The sequence below is a fragment of the Mchenga conophoros genome, linkage group LG6 (assembly GCF_057382185.1).
Source record: "Mchenga conophoros isolate Kocher_MC1m ecotype Shallow Benthic linkage group LG6, M_conophoros_male_GT1.1, whole genome shotgun sequence".
In the NCBI taxonomy this organism is placed as follows: Eukaryota; Metazoa; Chordata; class Actinopteri; order Cichliformes; family Cichlidae; genus Mchenga; species Mchenga conophoros.
Genome location: NC_140531.1, coordinates 26,095,337 through 26,108,888, shown reverse-complemented (window position 1 = coordinate 26,108,888; position 13,552 = coordinate 26,095,337). Strand labels below are relative to the sequence as shown.

The window sequence follows — 13,552 nt, the reverse complement described above, 5'->3', positions numbered from 1 at the left end:
GACTGATTAGCAGAGACAGACAGGAGTCTTCATGGATGATCATATTCACAGACTACATTGTGACCTGCGGTAAGAGTAAGGAGCAGGTGAAAGAGAGTCTGGAGAGGTGGCAGTATGCTCTGGAGAGAAGACGAATGAATGTTAGCATAAGCAAGATTCCCACTGTCCATGACTTCTATTGGAAGGCATGGACAGTGCACAGGAGAGGTGATGTAGAGAGTGCAGGTAGGGTGGGATGAGTGACGATGAGTGTCAGGTGTGCCAGAAGGATAGCAGCAAGAGTGAAAGGAAAGGTTGCTATTTACCTGCTATGGTAAATGGTTTGGAGAAAGAGCTGCTAACAAAAAACGCAGGAGGCCACGCTGAAGCCTGCAGAGTTGAAGATGTTAAGATATTCATTGGATATGATACTCATTTGAAATGATTACAACAGAGGGACATATCAGGTTGAGCAGTTTGGAGACAAAGTTAGAGAAGTAAGGTTGAGATGGTTTGGACATGTGCAGAGGAGGGTTAGTGGATATATTGGCCAAATGAAGTTGAACATGGAGCTGCCAGGCAGCAGGAAATGAGGAAGACCACAGAGGAGGTTCATGGCTGTACTGAAGCACACCATGCAGAGAGCTGGTGTGACAGAGGGAGATGCTAGGGATAGGGTGAGATGGAGGCAGATCCACTGTGTCATGTGAGAACAAAGAGGCTGACAGGTGAGCAGGTGGTACAGCAGTAGCTAGGTGGGGTAGGACACAAATCAGTGGGTTAGGAGGCTGCCAGTTGCCCCTTGAGACAAACTGGTTTGCTTTTCCATCATATTTTTTTAGCACCAGTTGTCTTGAAAGCTTTAAGAAATACGTGCATATCAAGACAACAACAGAGGCAGAAGCTGGGTGGAAAACAAGAGGAGACAAATATGAAAAATCAACAACTTGTTTTATCTTGTTATTGCTCCACAATCACTCTCCTTTTCATTTCACCTGCCATGCAGTCACATGGATGTAGTGTACAAGTGGAACATCTATTTTCTTTTTCCACTTTTGGTTTTCCGTTATTGTTTGGTTCGGTTAAGAAAAAACAAATTTGGCTGTGTGTGGAGTATAAGACATTTAGCTTCTATCTGCCATTCTCATAAATCCAGCACTGAGTGATTCCAATCAGTATTTACAATGTACATGAAGAGTCTTGAGTGAAAACCAGCTGCAAAATCAACATATATTGGTGTTCAGACATTGTTTTAATACGAGCACCATCCAGTAAAGATAATCTCCCTTACTGAAAAAAAAAAACAATAAGCTTCTTTCACCTAATTTTATAAAGCTTAAAATTTATATTTGCAGCCAATGGACATGGTGTGTTACAAGAAAATGCCTTTAGAAGTAAAATATGTTTTTAAATTAATTATATCAAAGCCAAAGCAGCCATCTGGTTTTTGGTTGCCGGAGGAAAAACTACTATTACAAATCTAGAAAATGTGCGACCCCACACATGAAATACAACGTGGGCACAAAAAAACACGCACAGACATTGAACAAAGCAGAGACGTTTCCTTCGGGAGAGCCAGAATTTGTTTTAATGGCCAATAAAAACTTAAAAAAGATGAACAGAAACATTAACTCCCTTCTTATCTTTATCTTAACTCACAGCCATCTTTAAAGAAAAACATCCTTCTCGCCCCCCTCTCCTTCTTCCTCTGAACTTCCTTGTTTTGCTTTTTTGGCACATTACAGAACAAGACGGAGCATTGGTATTCAATAATTAATCCCCATTTAACTTCATGGGGCATGCTTTTAGTGTTCACATTGATCACAGATTCCACAGCTAATTGAATGCTCGGGGACTGCCGGATTAATGGAAAAAAAGAGATCCATAAAACAACAGTGGGGTTATCACTCGCACACAGAAACACGCATGTAAACACAGATGTGTTGGTATAGTGTGACATTTAAGTGCTCCTTAGGGCTTATTTTAATAAAAACTAAGGACTCCTGAGGACATCTCCTCTAATAAAAGCGGTGCTTTAGCCTTACAAAACTACTCACCTGTCTGCCTCTCTCTCTCTCTCTCCTTCTCTGTTTTTTTATTTGTTTTTTTTTTTTCACTGTCAGTTTGAATTTCAGGATTGCGAAGAAACAGGGAGATATTAGGCAACCTCCCTTGCCACTACTGCATTAATCTCCAGGCTGAGGTTGATGTATTACTGCAAATTTGGGTCTTGTCTTTACCCTTGTTTCTGGGTTGTTGTTGTTTTTATATGTGGAGCACTTATGCGTGCCATCGAGGTTTAAGCCACCAACAGGACAGAGATAACAATAGCGCCACGGCCATGAATATTTCAGTTTCCAAAGGACGCTATTAGACCCAGGGTTAGCTCTCAATCATCCTTCGGGCACACACCTGGGATGTTGCCGTGCTCTGTTTGTGTGGGTGTGTGCTGCATGTGTGTTGATACTGTGTGTTTTCCAGCCATCCGTTCCATTTTTCCCCATTTGACTGAGTGAAGCTAGAGAATTTGGACCACTGGGTCCTGATGGTGACTCCAGGGGCTAGCAGGGGTCTAGAACACACATACTTAAACAAGCGCACACACACACTGCATATGCATAATTCCAACTCTTCCATTCACTCATCCCAAGAGACAAAAGCAATAATAAGGCCATATGTCTCTATGAACTCCTATATAGCTACAGGCCACAGTGGGCTGCATGCATGCTGGATTAGCATGGCATCCTGTCAGCGCTGATGGACGGAGATGGGAGATCCCGGTGAGTCACGCTCACAAATTTGTTTAGGGGCTGCTTGACCTCTCACACACACACACACACACACACAGGCTGCAGTTACTCCAACATGGAAACCTAGACAAATAAGCAAATGCACGCACAAGCGCACAGAGCTCTAGAGGCCATCCATTGTTTCCTGCCTGACAGAGAGGACAGGAACACTGGGGTAATGAGAAAATGTGCTCCAAGTGGTTTCTGGATGAGGCGCTAAGGGGCTTATTTGTGTGTGCAGAGAAAGTGATGTTCTTTATTGTGTGTGTGTGTGTGTGTGTGTGTGTGTGTGTGTGTGTGTGTGTGTGTGTGTGTGTGTGTGTGAGGGCTGGCATTCAAAATTCTCTCAAATCCCTGTGCTGTTACAAATTCCTCACCGGTAGATATGATGTAAGACATGATAAATATTTTGTAGTGAGTGTGCTTTTATGCAGTCTGACAAGACATTTTCCTTCACGGCTGTGGGCTCGCTGCATGCCATTCTTTTGAGCATTCAGTAAAATTCAGCCCAAAAAAGTCACTGCTGCTTCCTGTGCATGCGAGGCAAGCGTGCTCCTCTCGTTTTCTTTTACCTTTAACCTCCTAAGACCAGAACTCTTCCACGGCATGCATTTTTACTTTCTCTTTGATATTTGGTCACATTGGGGCCCGATGAATGTAAAAACAAAGAATTACCAGATTTCTTTTTTTTTACCTTATTTTTGAGGATATTCATTTAAAATTGTGAGAGAACAGTAGCAGTATAATGTCCTCATAAGTGGATATCAGGCCCTTGTAGAGCAAAATTCTGTATTAACCCAAAATGTGATGTCCACATATGTGGACGCCAGGTCCTAGGAGGTTAAAGTATTTTTTCCTTCCTGTTTTTTGTCCTGCAGCAGGAGAGCACCATTATTACATTTCTTAATATGCACAATAAAAGTGTCTGTCTAATAAATCTGTGTTTATTAGATGGCAAACAAGCCATTGCATTGTGCTTCTGGGAATCCTCGCCACTGAAGAGGGCTAGAGTTATAGACTGTAAATAAAGATGGTTCCCACCATGAGGTCCAGCTGGGAGCATTTTTTGCCAACATCATACTGATGTTTTAATGTACTTGGTGGGCAGTTCTGACTGACAGACTGAGTCTGAGGAACTGGACTTCTTTTTTGTAACATATGTAAAAGACGGGGCTTCATAGCGTTCCAGTTTACACATCTGTCTAACATATAAACTTCCACAGTTTGAGACCTGGTGGAAATGCAAATCCACAAGAGGGTTTGATCTGGTGTAAAAAATCTGCCTGACTGTGACCCTTTGTGAAAAGGGAACAACTGAAAGAAGTTTACATTTAATATTAAAGGTAAATATACCCTTTTGGGCAATATCACACATGATAACCTGATTTGCAACATAAAAAAAGGGAAAAAGAGCAAAACAAGAAACATATAAATAAAATTCTTGTGATATCCTGCAATAAAACTTGTGATCTGAAATTGTAGAATTCCAGGTATTCAGTGAGTCTCCTATAAAACGTTAAACCTGCTTCAAGCAACCCTCTGAAGTCTACAGGAATACAGTCATAAGCTAACTTGATCTACAAACGGTTATATTATCAATGCTGTTTTTTTAATATAACATGATGTTCATTTTAGTTCTGTTATGGCCCATCTACACTGAAAAAAGTTGGATTTATGTAAGCATCTTGCGTGTATTTAACACAATTGCCTCATGCTTTAAAGTGAAGTGTAACTATATAGTGTAGAAACTACATGATATACAGAGAGGGTGGATTAAATTGTTCATATCATGTTCAATAATATAGCAATGTTAAATCTCGCGACACTGCACAGGATTTCAGTCTCGCGCGCTTTGGATCATGGTTTGAGGAAGGCATCCATCTCAGTCAAGTCAAGCAGCCGCCTCTACTTTCTTCGGTATACCGAAAAAAGTAAATTGGGTGGTTGTTACATTAAAGTCCACCCCTACATACTCCAGTATAAAGTAACAGCACCGGCAAGTAACAAAAGGGTCTGCTAGTTTGGGTGCGCCGAGGATGAATCCACTGGTCATCCATGGCAGCATCATCAAATATGTTATCTCCAGGAAATGAGCCAATCCGCATTCCCCATCCTCCAGAACCACCAATGATGGAAAGGCACCTGCACACTTAGATTTGCATACAACATTAGCACAGCAGTCGTAACAAGGCCCTATTAGAGTCCAAAAGGAGGAGGACTTGTTTTAGGGCATACAGTAGCTGTCCCCATCCTTCTGTTTCTATTCACCAAGTAAAGAACTAAAAACATCTGTACGGTGTTAGTACAGGAGCTCAGCTTGAGGCTTTATAACTGGACCTCACTAACCAATGGGTGACATCGTGGTGGTCACCATCTTTTATTTACAGTCTGTGAGTCTAACACACTTTAGTAGCAATGATGGGATGGGAAGGCCTGTTTGCCTTCTACAAAACACAGATTTATTATAGATGAAGCTTCCAGGTCTGAAAGAACCTCAGCCCTGCATCGATCTTCTCTGGGTGCAAAATGAAGTCTGATTGTATAGAAGTCAGTAGAAAACAAGGCATCAGTTTCTGCACACCAGTACCTGAGCAAAGATGAATAGATGGATGAATTTAGGGCAGGCCTACCTTTTTTTGCTGTTGCTTTGTGCTGTATAAGCTTGACATGTTAATAGCTTATCAATCAAAAGCATCCCTCAATCATCACATCTGGTTTCAGTCCAGTAAGATGGCATCAGCTTATAAACTTAGGTCAGTTCTTCACATGAGGAACTCACTAACAATGAGTGAGGCCACTGTGACTGGTATTCATCTTTTAAATGCAGCCTATGCTATCTATCTACAGACTGCATCAGTCTTTTAAATATCTTTCTATTGCTAACGCTTCTTTTTTTCCTTTTTCCACCTCTCACTCAAAGATTGTCGTCCATTTTTCCTGAAAACCTGTATCAAGTACATGTCTCAGTTACAAAATGTTGACTCAGAAAGTAATGTTTAAGCTTTCCACATCCCACCCCTCCTCCCTCTTTTGCCCATCTCATGCTAAAAACTGTTGATCCTAGTTTTCTATTTATAGCTACATTGAAAGGAGGGAGGATTTATGTGTTTCAGAGCTGAATCACTTATATTTGACATGAATTCAATTTCTATCCGCGCCCTGTTTATAGCTAATTGCTGTAAGGGAGATTTAAATGCCACAGAAATAACCAATCAATATTTCAAAAGGCCTTTTACTTATTGTATTGTTCGCTTACTGGATCAGCAAACAGTGGTTCACATCTGTAACGCTGCTCCCGGTGCTGCTGCTCCTGCTCACTTTCGAGACGATACAGTGTGTGAGAACTTAATGAAGACTGTTTATTTCTGCACCGCCATACTCATGTCAATATTTTAATTAAAGCGCTCTGATTGGAAGAAATGATTAACATAATTTATGTTAATCTCTTGATTATTTTCTAAATTGTTTTTTATTGCCTTTTTCCAGACACCAAAGGGACTTCTTAAGCACATTTTTCCAACCGACCAATAAATCATTAAAGTAGAGAAAAACAGGAAATTATATCTTTATATAAAAGCAACAGCTTAAAGTTTGTATTAATTGATGTTGCAGTACAATTTAATTTATAACAGGCACTGTAAAATAAAAACCTAAATGTGTGTTTTGGATATTTTTTCTTCTAATAATAGTTATTCTCTAGTATTATTCAACGATCCCCAGGAGAAAGCACTTGGTGACAGTGACAGTAGTTTCTTCCTTTAAACAAGAAGAAAACTGCACAGATCACAAGAGACATGTGATTACCAAAATAAAACAGGAAGTAAAAGAATTACACTGGGGAGGCTATACTTAACTGAAATACAGAGAAAGGACACGCAAACCAATGTTCAAGCTGTAAACAGAATAGTTCACAACATGTTCCCTTTTCAGTCATCTGTTCAGACGTAGCCTCAGAGCGATATCACAATATTTATCACGTAATGTCGTCATATTTCAGATAATTTTGCGCTAATTTTAAATATGATGAAAATTGAACATTTTATTGATAATTGTAGCTCAGAGGCAGCAGCGTTTATTAGCCCAAACAAAATTAATCCTTTTTTTCTAGCGAGCTGCTGCCACTGATGACAGACTACCTAATTCAAAGCAGAAATCTATCACGGTGCCAACAGCGGCATCATTTTAGTACAATGGTAGTGACTCAGCAATTTATACAGTGACACAGCAAATGTGGTCAAATGTAAACACATAAGTATCCCAGGTAGTGTTTTATCTGGAAGTATAACATGACTGCTTAATACTTAACCTCTCTCTCAGATGTGCTTCGGTTGGTTGTCACTGAGTGCGTGCTATTTAGTGTAAGAAAAAGTCAGTAACACTTTTTTGACATTTTCATGTAAATATTAACCATTATTATCAAGGCACTGCCCCAGCTGTCTGTATTCTTTTTGCTTCGAACATTTAAATATGAGTTTAGCTTTGTACTCACCCCTTCTGCCTTTCCTGTCACCCCTACAGCCATCCAAATTTCACTGACATTTTCTGGTCTGTAGTTGAGCTCTGGTCAGTCAGTATGGCCCTTTAATTGGTTTTAAATGTAGATTATATTTAGTATTTTTTCTTATACTTACAACAAAAAGTTTTACTTGTGAGGAAAAACTGGAAGTTTCATTCTTTTTTTGTTTTTTTATATAAAATTTCAACATCTGGGCGCCCTGATAACCATGTACTTAGGACTTAACCGGGTGGATTGTTGCTTCTGCATTAGATGCAAACCAACCCTAACCCTATAAAAAAACACTGACTAGCTTAAAAATTGAGAATAAGTTTCAAAGTTTCAAACTAAAGTTTCATGTTCTGATTACCAGGTTTACAGTTAAATATTAACTATCGCGTTAGTCACTGATGATGAGATTTCAGGGGGTTGACTCCTGGCCAGTGAGCTTTTTCCCCACATCATTCCCTGCTACCTTTCCCAACATTCCCTGTCTGTCCAAAAATGTTAAATGAAAAAAAAGTAACAAAGTGAAAATCTGCTATGTGGGGCTCGCTGTCAGAGAAGAATTCTTTTAAAATTTCACTTAAATGATGTTTTTCTCTGTGTGATGGTTAAACATCATTGTGAATTTATGAGAACGTGTTTTTGGGTGGACTTTAATGTATCCTCCAGCAGTATTTAATCTGGCTGTCAGGCTGAGCTAAGGTGTTCATTCAAACATGTTCAAATGCGAGCTGATAAAAAATTATGCCCTCTAGTTTCCTACAGTTTAAGCTGCCTTTTGCTCAGCGTCTTCACCCACACACACAAGGCTAGCTCGCTATTTTCAGACACCTAATAATTTTGTTGCTTCTTCCCGTTTAAAAACGTAAACCTACCTTTTTTAAGGAAGCAGCAGTAGCTGTGTGTCCACCATGAACAGTCTCAGACAAGAAAAAAATAACAACATACGGACACAAAGATGTTCCTGAGACGCTCAAAGAATAAAAAAGTATATGGAGATCACAAGGAGAAGAAAAAGAAAAGCAGCCGACACAAAAACAGGAAAGTTTGAGACACATGACTACATGACTATCACCAGCACAGTAAATTGACAAGCTTGTGCTTTTCCCCGTGGTACTCAGGTTTGCTTTAGCTAGTTGCTACCGGGGATATGGGATCATCTGAGGTATTTGGTCCTCTTATTGACAAATGTTAGAAATCTTCTTTATATCACCGTCTGTCAAATTAGGTCTTTAGTTCTACAAATATGCTCTATTTGTAGAGGTTAACAAGGACTGATGAGTGTGTCCTTATTTACTAATTTTAAAATCAAATCAGCCACAGTAAAAAACAACAACAACAAAAACATAACTATGAAAGGTCATTGTCATCTTCTCTTTTGCCCTTGTTCACATTTTAAATGTAAGCGATCTCTGTGATACACGCTCCCTCTCTTCAGACTCCACAGGTAGCTGTCTGATGTCTCCTGCACATCAGGGGTCCTCGCGGGCCCGGATCACACGGAGCTCCTGTGGACTCTCTTATTAAAGGCTGCAGCTCAAAGAGATTCGGAGCCTTACATCTTTTCAGTGTGGAGTCCGGCAGCACTGTGTTTGTGTATTTAGCTTTCGGGGCTGTGGCACTTGAAAAACATGGCTCAATAAATAAGAAATAAAATCATTTGGGGGATTTGGAATTGTATGTTGGGCGGTTGCATGGTGGTACAGTGGTTGGCGCTTTTACCTCACAGCCAGAATTTTTTGGGTTTGACACAGATTTTCTTCGTGGTACTCTGCTTTTCAGTCTGGAAACATGAACATTGGCTGTAGGAGTAGAGGTTATCTGGTTACCTGGTTTCACCTCTTGCCCAGTGACAGCTCGGATAGGCTCCAGCCTTCCCATAACCCAGGATTGGAGAAGCCTGAGGATCTTTTTTTTTTTGTTAAATTGTTAAATTTGTTAAATTTGATATTATTTAACTAAATCCCCTAAAATTAAAACGAACAGGGCAGAATAAAAATTTAGCGTTTAGCAACGCGATGGCTCGGTTGGCACCGATGCCTCACAGCAAGATGCTCATCTTTGGATTTGTGAAACTCGTTTACAAGCAACAAAGCAGTTTATATTCAAATGACAGAAAATGTTTGATTATGATACATGCTGGAGATGTCATGCTGGTCATGTAACTCATGAGGAAGGGCTATTTCAAGCTAATGAATTTGATTTGCAATCAGGCGAAACATGGAAATTATTCTCTGTATTCGTGTTCAAGACGCTTTTTTTAATAGGCTCAATTACACTTTGATTACCTCTGCAGACTCTCAGAGTGAGAACTATTAGGCTAATCTAAAACTTGTTAGGTCACACTGTGAACCTGCCACTGTTAAAGTTTACAAATACATAGCGGTTTTATATGTGTTTGCATTGTGACGGCTGACAATCTTTCGGTTGTAGTGTTGGTGAAATTGCTGTGTGCTAAACAGTCTCTCGCTACAGTCTGGGAAACCAGTGGCTTCTTATTCCTAAAGCAAAATCAGTCGAGAGATAGTAGCTTTGGGAATCTAAATGCAAATCCTCATTTGCTCTCTACATGTACTGTTTACCAGCTTTTAGGACCAAAAGTCCTGTCCTTTGCCCACAGATTCAGCATATTCATACACAGATATCTGTTTTTAGATTTTAACCTCGCTGCAACCAGAAAATATTTTGTCTTTTAATCGCAGCTTTTGCACCCATATCCCACCTGTTGCCACCTTGTTTAATTTGTTCTGAAGTGGACCTCGAGTAGCACGGCTCATCATTTCTACTCTGTATTTTTCATAATTCACGGTATTGTGAGGCTGTCCACTCTCTACTCGCTGTCACAGCTTCTATCCTGCAGGACATGTAAAGTGTAGTACACATTTTATCAGTAACTGGTAACTTTTGAAAGGCAGGCCTCAGGAGTCATCCACAGCAACCTGATACAGTTTGTCCATGCGAGTGTGTGTGCGAATACATGCACACACTTCCTTACACACACGCGCGCCAGAGATATATATTTTTACATCCCTGCATTGCAGCGACAGAGAATTTGTGACCTTGTTCTGCTTCACTCTGAGATTAAAAAAAAGAGAAATTCAAAAGGAGTCATGATATCAAATGGCTCAGAAACACATTTGAAGATATTTGGGGGATAGAAAAACACACACACAAAAATAGGGATTGTGTCCATGCCATTGATGATTCATTGTCTCTGTTGCTAAAAAATAAATTCCCCTCACAGCCAGTGATTAGATGGGGAACAGTTGGTGAGCGAGGCGCACAAAGCGCTGCATATGGCTGTGATGAAGCCGCGTGAGCTTCGGTTAGTGGCTCATCCCAGTAGTTTTTATGTTTTTATTTATTTATATATATATATATTTTATATTCCTCCTCCAGAGGGGAGCTCTGACACGAAGAGGGATCAAACAGCACATAAAAGCTACATCAATAGTACAGGGCTACAAAATGATAAACAGAGCAGCCTCCTCTGCTGTAAATTCACAGCGTGCATCAGTCTTTGTAAAGGCACAGGTTAATGTACGGGAAGATGAATCCTATTGATGTGTGATTCGACGCGCTTCTCCGAGGTTAGATGGAGAGATTGATCTGAAACTGAAAGACAGCATGAGGGGAAGTCAGTAAACACTCAGGTTCAGACTAAAAAATACTCCTCTCTCTTCCTCTCCTTCAACCAGCCTCTCATCTGTGAGATTACTGTTCCCATGGCAACGCAGCTGATTGCACAGAAATTGCTGTGGTTGTGGGAGCCATGGCAACACATTGCATTAAATTATCCTGCCTGCTCATGTTGCAGTTTTACGTACGCCTGCTTGCGTCACCCGCTTGTGACGACACGTCAAAGCCGTCTTGTCTGCAGTCAAAATAACACTGCTGAGCTGCTGAGTATTACTGAGACTTAATATAGACAGATACGCAGTTATTTTTATTGTCTACAATCTTGTAGTGCTCGTCAAACAAATAAAAGCACAAGAGAAGAAAATATAAAACTGCTACAACTGGGAATTTGGCTAAATTTGACCTCAGCTTACTTTACCATAAAACATTTTTCTGCATCACATGCGATGCTGATTTGATGGTGAAGCAGCATCTTCGCCGCTGTGAGCGAATATGTTTTTTAAAGATTTGCAGAGAGTGTTTTGTAAAACTACAAATACTGAGCTGTCAAATTCAGATTCTCTGCAACTTGTACTTTGTTTTCTTTGGCAAATGAATCAAAGCCATAGAGGTGGTGAGAGAGTCTTTAACCACATGTGAACAAAGACCTATACAAAAAGATTACACAGGGGTCGCCACAGGATCATCTGCCTTCATCTCACCCTATCCCTAACATCGTTTGTCACACCAACCCTCTACATGTCTTTCTTTCCTACATCCATGAATCTTCTCTGGGGCCTTCCTCTTTTCCTTCTGGCTGGCAGCTCCATCTTCAACATCTTTTCTCCAGTATATCCACTATCCTCTGCACAGGTCCACAACATCTTAACTTCGCTGCTCTAACTTTGTCTTCCAACCACTCAACTTCAGCGGTCCCTCTGACGTACTCATTTGTAATCTTGTCTATCCTGATCACTTCCAGTGAAAATCTTAACATCTTCAACTCTGTCTCCTATCTTTCTGTCAGTGCCCCCATCTCCAAATCATACATCATAGCAGGTTTCAATACCATGTTGTAAATCTTCTCTTTTGCTCTTACATATAATTATTATATGTGCATTATTGATACAGTTTACATTTTTTGCCTTTACCACGTAAAATGCAGTTACCATGACACCTCTATTGCCAGCATACCGCGTCAGGCTCTGAGGGGACACATTCCAAAACCTCCATCACATGCTGGCGCACCAAAACAGGTGTTTTCACACCTGTAGTTCATTTACTATGGCCCTGATCAGCTGATGAGCTTGTACACTTGAAGTTTTCTTCAGTGTTTTGGGGAGAAAACACAGAAAAAAATTCACATGAACCATAATGCCTCACTAGAAACCATGTGAGAACAGTTTGTAGTGGTACACAGATGTGTCTGGGGCAGGAACAGTGAATGCACATCAGTGGTACTCTACCACATGTCTGCTCAGAATGCAAAGCATGCTTAGCTATGAGAACGCATTTAGCCCAGACGCCTGATAATTCACACCAAACCTTCTGGGTGCGGTTGTTTTGGTCCGCATTCGAGTGCAGATGCCTTTAGTTATCAAACATTTATAGTTATCAAAGGTTCACTGTTGACTACTAATGCAAAAGAAAAAAAAACAGTTGTAAATATCAATCAAATAAACATTATGCTGTCTCTTTAGCAATTGCTTATGCTGGGAAACATGTATTCATGGAGGTTTTTCTGTTGGTTGTGGTTCCACAAACCATCCACATCCTCTCCTCCTCCTCCTTACCCCCCCTCAGAGCTCTTACACAGTCTTCCTTCTCTACTTCTCAGATTACAACCATCCATTATTGGTATGAACCTTTAACTCGCCTGTGCCGCCTGTGCACTCCTACAGGCTTATACGCATCATATCATTACCAATAAGCGATGATACCGGCGCTGTAGTTGTTTGGTTAACATTGTGCTTCACAAGTGCACCGTGCACCGAGTGAAATGTGCTTAAGTGATCGAGAATGGGTTTTTTGCAAAAATGGTGAAGGATAATTTACAAGCAGTGTCTAACCAGGTGTAAAATTTTTGAAGGCTTTTCCAGGAAAATGTCGGATTTGTGAGTTGGTGGAGGACGCTGAACAGGATTCATTGTTTTAGTCAAACTGTATTAGGAGGCTAATCCCATGTTACACGTGCATTACAGCACTTGTAGTGCGCAAGCCAGCCAGTACGCAGCAAATAGGCAATTCATGGAGGCTTGAGTCATATTATTGACTTGCTCCAAGCATGTAGCCTACTTAGAACTCTGCGTGTGTGTGTGTGTGTGTGTGTGAGGTCGGATATAAATATAGTTGAAGAGATCACAGATAGAAGTACCGAATGTTCTAGTGGGAGGTACTTGCGATAAAATCTTGGGCAAGTTTCAGGCCCATTGCTCATCTGTTGTCTGCAATTTATTTATTTATTTTCTACTCACTTGTGAAAAGATGTATTGTCCTTTTCACACTGTTGACTTGCTTGAAGATAATGGTGGGTAAAATGTGTTTCATACATCCTTTTAAGCACACACACACGCTCACACACACTGAGCTCCTTACTCCTTGCATTCAGACAAGATATTTATTTCTCCGGTGGATTGTTTCAGAGGCAGAGCGTCTCCATGGTGAT

General features: G+C 40.5%; 1 protein-coding gene across 5 annotated transcripts in view; it reads left to right on the top strand.

Annotated features, from left to right (window-relative positions):
* Positions 1-13,552, top strand: part of grin2bb (glutamate receptor, ionotropic, N-methyl D-aspartate 2B, genome duplicate b) — a 151,338-nt gene that overhangs the window by 83,190 nt on the left and 54,596 nt on the right. The window lies entirely within an intron of this gene.